General features: G+C 46.9%; 1 pseudogene; it reads left to right on the top strand.

The window, feature by feature from the left end:
* The first annotated feature begins 330 nt into the window (after positions 1–330).
* On the top strand, positions 331–4,430 carry LOC125435497 (annotated as a pseudogene).
* Positions 4,431–7,119: the final 2,689 nt, after the last annotated feature.

Here is a 7,119-nt window from a genome sequence, read left to right as displayed (position 1 = left end):
AAGGCAAAAATCACGTGGCAAAATCACCAATTTGTAACCCCTCTCGGCACACACAAATAATTAGTAACCTACTCTTGGGAACCTGTGAGAGCCTGCTGGATCCCACCTCTGCTATTAAGACTTATGGACAGATTTTTGAGGCTTGAGGATTTGCAATATATGTTTTTTTTTTCCCATTTGAAAAAAAAAAAGAGTTTTCAGAGGCCTACTTATAGTTAAAAACACTCCAGTCACTCTAAAAAGAAATCCACACTCCCTCAGGATGGTGAAAGAGTAGGGGAAGACAGAGACAGTAAAGCCAGCCCAGGGGTGGACATCATACAGACTACTATGACGTTACAGCAAAGAGTTAACTACCGGGATCCGCCCCCTCGTGGATGTCGTTTGCATATTCGGTAATGATAGGCTGCCGTTGGCTTTCCTTCCCCGGGGCTGAACCAATCGGCGCGTTTCCTGTGCCCTCTCTTCCTGAAAAGGTTTCTCTTTCCTTTCCACCTGCAACCGGCGAAGATAAACAGACCCTCCGTTCTCCAGTTCTGCTTCCCTTTGATCATTAGTTTGAAAACTGCAGTGAGTATAAAAAGAATTCAAAGGCTACGAGGCTTGATTGACAGGACGAGAAGTAAGCTCTCTTTTTCCTGGGGGGAGAGCGGGACTAATGGTTAGCGAAGGGAACTTCGCTCCTGGCATTATTCCTCCATCTCATAGCCTGGCATGGGAGAATCCCAGCTTTTCTGCCCCTGTTTCTCCCAACACCAGATGTTTGCATTATGAAACGCTTCGCTGGCTGATTTGATTTGTTGAATGCATTAAAAAGAAAACTCCTTCCTTTCCCCTGGTGCGCTTTCTGTTTCAGTTTTGCTTTCCATGACGTTTGCTGTCTAAGGCTTGCTTCTTTTGCCCATTATCCTGCCCATTTTGTTCCTGTGACGGGTGACGCTGGGTTGCCATGAAACGTCAATGCTTGCAGGCTAAGAGACCCTGCTTCAGAGAAGGACAAGAGCCTTGTGCTTTTAGAGGCTGGTTTATATAGCTGGCATTCCCCGGGCAATGGCATGTCTTGATATGCAACCAGGTGTGGAGGCGGTAATCCCCTGCCACACCATGTGGCAATCCAGATGCTGTGACGTGCAAATAATGGTAGCTTGGAAATGATCCGGGGTTGGGGGGGGGGGGGAAGCTTCTTTTGCACATGATTCACAAAGGATTTGTGGAACTCATGGCCACTGGATGCCATGGTGGCTACTAGTTTGGATGGTTTTAAAAGGAGATTATTGGACAGATTTGTGGGGGACTGGACAAGCTGCCCTGAGTCCTGTGGGAGATTGGCAGGGTAATTAATTAATTAATTAATAGATAAATAAATAAATAGGTAAATAAATAAATGGCTTGGGTGCTGTGTGGTTTCCGGGCTGTATGTCCGTGTTCTAGCAGCATTCTCTCCTGACGTTTCGCCTGTGGCTGGCATCTTCAGAGGGTCCTCTGAAGATGCCAGCCAAATCTGGTATAAACGTCAGGAGAGAAAGCGTCTAGAAGTCTGTCCTTGCAGCCCGGAAACCAGTAGCACCTGTATTCCAATCGTGAAAGCCGACGGTAGCAAATAGTAGAAACGCTGCTTGCTGTCATAATTTGATCATTGGAAGCAGCTGCTGGGAGACGCTTTTGTTTTTGAGATCTTTGTGACCAAAACAGGACACTGGACTGGAAGAATTATTGGTCTGATCCAGCAGGGCTCTTTTTAGTTTCTCATGAAAAGAGCCTGCTGGCAGATTGGGTTGTCTTTATGAGAGGGAAATTCTGAAGAGAGAATTTCAGCCAGGGCAGCTTTTTCTTATTACTGCTTTGACAAGGACCACCCACTAAATTCTACTCAATCCCTAAAACTAATTATTGTGTAGGTGGCAAAATGCAGGAATTTTGGTTTCTCTGGGAGGGAGTTGGAGCTAAGTGGTCCAGACATTGGCTTGCATGAAATCTACACAACACGGCCATAAATAACCCTGACCCTTTGGTGTTTCTCTTGTGCTGTTGCAGAATTTCCGCCATGAGTGCCCTCGAGATTCGAGAGCAGGACCTCAAAGAGATGGGCTCTGATCCAATCCCGCGTGGTCTTGGAAGTCTCCACACAGGTCCAGTCAACTTCTGGTTCGCCTTTGACACCACCACGCTTCTTGACATTCTTGGTGGACGGGTGGTCGGTGGGCAAATCCACTTTCTATCAGCGCGTGCGGGTATCCACCGATGGCGCAATTCCCCCGCGCTGCTCCCCACTGGTGTAATAGAGACCACGGCTTCACCCACACCATACCAGCATCCTCACCTGCCTAGTGTCCGGCTCTGGGACTTGCCTGGCATCGGCACCCCGTGCTTCCAAGCCGAGACCTACCTGCGCGCCTAGACGGGTTAGAAATACGATTTTCTTCAACTATCATCATCACTTCTGGGCGGCTTCCGGGAGAGCCACGTGCAGCTGGCCCGTGCTGTGAAAACCATGGGCAAGCGCTTCTACTTTGTTCGGTCCAAGGTGGACCAAGACTTGCGTGCCTCGCAGCGTCGGCGGCCGTCCTATTTTCAGGAGGATCAGGTGCTGTGGGAAATGAAGGAAGACTGCATCCGCCAGCTTCAGAAAGGAGGCCTGAATTCCCCCAAGGTTTTCCTAGTCTCCAGCTTTGAATTACACCGCTTTGACTTCCCGCTGTTGCAGGATACTCTGGCGGAAGAGCTGGAAGGCCACAAGCGGCACGTCCTCTTGCTGTCTTTTCCATCTGTCACCGCTGCAGCCGTGCGGAAGAAGAAGGACTCCCTGCGCAAGCACATCTGGAAGAAGGCCCTGCTGGCTTGCTTCATCTCGGCTTTGCCTGGCCTTCCCATCCACCTGAACATCCCGATGCTCATGAATACCCTCGTCTCGTACCGCAGGAATTTTGGCCTGGATGATGCCTCTCTGGGGGCCTTGGCCCACGCTGCCTCCAAACCGCCTCTTGAACTGAAAAATCAGATCTGCTCGACTTTAGGGAAGGATCTCTCGGAGAACACGGTCCACGGCATCTTGAGCCAAGCTGCCGTTTACGGGCAGATCGCCGCCCAGCTGGTAAAGAACAGGGTGCCACTTTTAGACAACTTAGTCGCTGGAGGTGTCTCTTTCGTGGCCGCCTATTACCTGCTGCACACGGCCCTGGACAGCTTCGCCCAGGATGCTCAGAGAGTCCTCGAAAAAGCCTACGGGCTTGAGGATGAGGTCCAAGGGTCGCTCTGTTATCCTCCGGATCCCGGGTTCCTCTTTGATTGAGGCTGGGCCAAGAAAGAACTCACCATCAAGCACTTACGATAGCCAAATATTCGCTTCCCCGTTCATCTCCTGTTTCTCCTAATTCTTTGTCATGCTGGTTCAACTGGACTGTGGGAATGCACTGATAACTCCAGGCGCCTTTGATGAATGGTGCCGCATAAATTGGAAACGTGGTAGGGCTGAATACTGGAGAATTCTATCTCTGTTGTGAATGACTTCTACTATGGAGGTCACTATATTTTATAGATTTGTAAATAGATTTATAGATCTGGCCTTTCCTGCCAGAACAGCAAAACATGTCACATTCTCATTTATTAGGAAATGGTGGCTGATTGGAGAACAAGCAATCTGACTGCCCACCCGGAAGACGTACGCAGATACCTATTCCATTTTGATAGTATACTTCTTTTCCCAATGGAATTTTTGTTTTGTATTTGGGCTGGAGATTCAAGAAAATGAAAACTTGCAACAGTTATAAATGGGTCTCATGGAAGAGGGAGAGTGGAGAGGGACAAGGCGGGGGCGACAGCAGAAAAAGAATGCCGAAGGCTGTTTTGCCTGCCAATAGTATAAATTGCCATGAAGAGCTGGACGATCCAGTGCATTCCTCAAAGTCGTAATATCTGTGCTCAGAAGCTTAACTTCTTCAGGGACTAGTTCTCTCTGCATTATCTGTGAGCAGCTTCTGACTTTTATTAGAGCCTGGCTAATATTCGTGACCGCAACGTGCGCGAGTGTTTTTTCTGCGTAAGCCATGAAATGTTCGGGGAAGCACAGAAGGACCTTTGACGTTTCAGTGAAAGTTTCAGTGACAGTTTCAGTGAAAAAGTATTTTCTGGTTTTTCACCAGACCAGTGGTGGGCGTAGCCACCGCGATAAATGCCATTCCACCACGATGAATGCCTCGCCTGTCACTTTCAAGGTCGCCGCATAGCATTATACGCCTTCTTTTTTAGTATATTCTTCCTCTTTTAATTAACGTACGTATTTATGCTGATTAGGAACCTTTGCAGCAGACTAATTCTAACTCGTAAAACAACCTGATCTTTTAATAGCTGTACTCACAAGAGAAAAAAAAAATGCCTTTATATATTTTTGGCAGAGTGAAGGATATTTTTATTCAATAAAATGTTTATTCTTACGGATCGGGCTTTTTAAAAAAGCTGCGCTCATGGTAGCAATAGGACTTGGATCTTATGGAGACCTTCTTGAAGTAGGAAGGAGGCCTTAAGGAGTGGTAAGACTATATAGGAAACACCACCAGTCCTCCATTTGTCTCTTGCCTTTCTTCCATAATGGAAAGAAAGGCAGAGAATGTTCGTCTCTCATTCACAGCCTAGCAGGCCTGCTTTCCTTCATTCAGTTGGCTGACCTGTGTTATTTTCAGTCATCTTCCACTTACTATTACTGATGAATTTAGAAAATGTGTTGGGCTGCCTTTTTAGAGGCTTGTTCAAAGTAGCTATACTCTTTTCCACAAAAAGATGACAGTAAGTTTGTATATGAATCCGCCATTTCCTGGACCTCCTTTATAGTAGAATCCTCTGCTGGGGTTCTAGAAAATGCTGGGTTAATATACCAATCTACGGTTGTCTTTTTGTGGAAAAACGTATAGCAAAGTAAAAACCAAATATTAATAAAATAATAGTCCCCAAGCAAGCAAAAAACCCTTGTATGTTCTAAACTTTAGAATCTAAAGCCAACAGTGAGTAAACCCACACAGTGAGTAAAAGCAATATCACAGCCAGTGTTCAGCAGAATATGACATCAATTAAAACACATAAAACTGCACTCTCAAAACAGCCCTCGGGCTACTGGCAGGCCTTTAAGACAGCCGTGTGAACATGGGGGAAAAATCTTTATAATACATATGAACATAAGAAGAGCCCTGCTGGATCGGATAAGTGGTCCAACTAGTCCAGCATCTTGTCTCACACAGTTGCCAACCAATTACTCTGGAGGGCCATCACACGACACAGAGGCTATTCCCCGGTGTTACCTCCTGCAACTGGCATTCAGAGATTCTCTACCTCTCAATACATTTGATTAGGACAACCGAATTAGCACAGGGAACTGTGCAAGCTTTCAAGCTCAACAGAATTCTTCAGCAGGTTGGAAGTTACAAAATTTAAGAAGGCAGATATAAGGAAGACTTTTTAGGTCCCAGCCTTATTGGGGGGGGGGCATTTAATTGTTTGTGAGATACCTACAGGCATTTATCCTCCTCCCTTTATTGCTGAGGTGTCCCCTTTTTAAAAATCTGCAACATATGCCCTGATGAAGCGTTCTGTTGAGCTTAAAAGCTTGCATAGTGTTCTGCGTCAATTTGGTTAGTCCCAATGAAAGGTACTTGTTCTTGTTTTTGGTATCTGCTTGGACCAATGTGCTGTACAACTTTTACCCTGGCCTCTGGGTATTGCTATAGACGCTAGTGGCAAACTTACATCCCATGGCCCAGATCAGTTTTTCAAGCTACTGGTGATATTATCAAGAACGTTTCTAAGCTGTCCTGATGTTGCTGTTTTCTTTTGGACTGTTTGAGGTAATATGGGATGAAACATGGTTACCTAAATTACCCTTACCATATATGAGCCACCTGTGTGAGCATGCCTTCCTCCTACGTGATATTTTTAAGCAAAACTTCATACTGTGGTCAGTTTGCTCCATGAAGGATAAATAGGAGGAAAATCGAATGGAGAGGGAGACCGGTTCTATGTTCCCTCCTGTATCTCAGCTGCTGGAATCGAACTACCAGCCCCTTCCCCATAGTTATGATTCAATCCAAAAAGAAAACATCAGGAAATCATAGATCTCCTGCCTAATGGGAAATTTGGTCCTGTCATATTTCTGTGTAGTAGTTAGAGTCTTGGACTAGCATCCAGCAGATCTAGGTTCAAATCTCCACTCTGGTACAGAAACTCATTGGTCAGCCTCTCTCCCTCAGCCCAGTGTACCTCACAAGGTTGTCGTTTGGATAAATGGGAGGAGCAGAAAACAATGTCAGACACTTCGGGTCCCCCAAAGGAGAGAGGAAGAAAAACAGTGAGCGGGTTCCAACCCCATCATGAAAGGCAGATATAGCTGTTAATTGCTGGGGGGGGGGGGAAGTGAGAAGAACGGGGAGGGGGCCTGTTATAAGGTCATTGCCCATCCACCCTGGGGAAGGAAGGGGAGGAGGCCCATCATCTGGCCATGGCCCACCAAACCTGGGGGGAGGGGGCACAGCATTTGGTCATGGTCCACCCACCGTGGAGGGGGTTCATCATCTGGTCATGGCTTACCCACCTTGAGGAGAAGGGGAGGGAGGAAAAGGGGGCCCTTCATCTAGTCATGGCCCACCCACCTTGGAGGGAGGGGGGCATCATCTGGCTGTGGCCCACCTGCCCGGGGGGGAGGGAGGAGAGGGAGCCATTATCTGGCTATGGTCCACCCATCCAGGATGGGGAAGGGGGCTCATCTTATTCTGACAAGGCTTGGTGATTTGGTATATCCAAATTGAAAAAAAATTACCAAAAAAGTAGTATTTGGCTTTTTTCGGCTTTTTTCAGCCCTGAATACAAGCGGGGCAGATAAAAGCCAATCCAAATAGCTCAGAATTTAAACTTCAAAGGGAGCCTTCAATAGCGGCTAGCCACCTTGGACTTCCTTTAAAGTTAACTAACTTTTGGTCGCGTGCAATTAAAACTAGAGAATCCCCCCATTAAACTTATCCTAAGCTCATGTGTAGTTAAAACTAGAGAATCCCCCTTCCACCTTATTAAACTTAACTAAGCTGACCCACCCACCCAATAGAGAAGGGGAGGGGGGAAGGGGGGCCCATCATCTGATCG

This window comes from Sphaerodactylus townsendi, linkage group LG06 (assembly GCF_021028975.2).
Source record: "Sphaerodactylus townsendi isolate TG3544 linkage group LG06, MPM_Stown_v2.3, whole genome shotgun sequence".
Taxonomy (NCBI): domain Eukaryota; kingdom Metazoa; phylum Chordata; class Lepidosauria; order Squamata; family Sphaerodactylidae; genus Sphaerodactylus; species Sphaerodactylus townsendi.
This window is presented reverse-complemented; position numbering and strand designations above follow the sequence as displayed.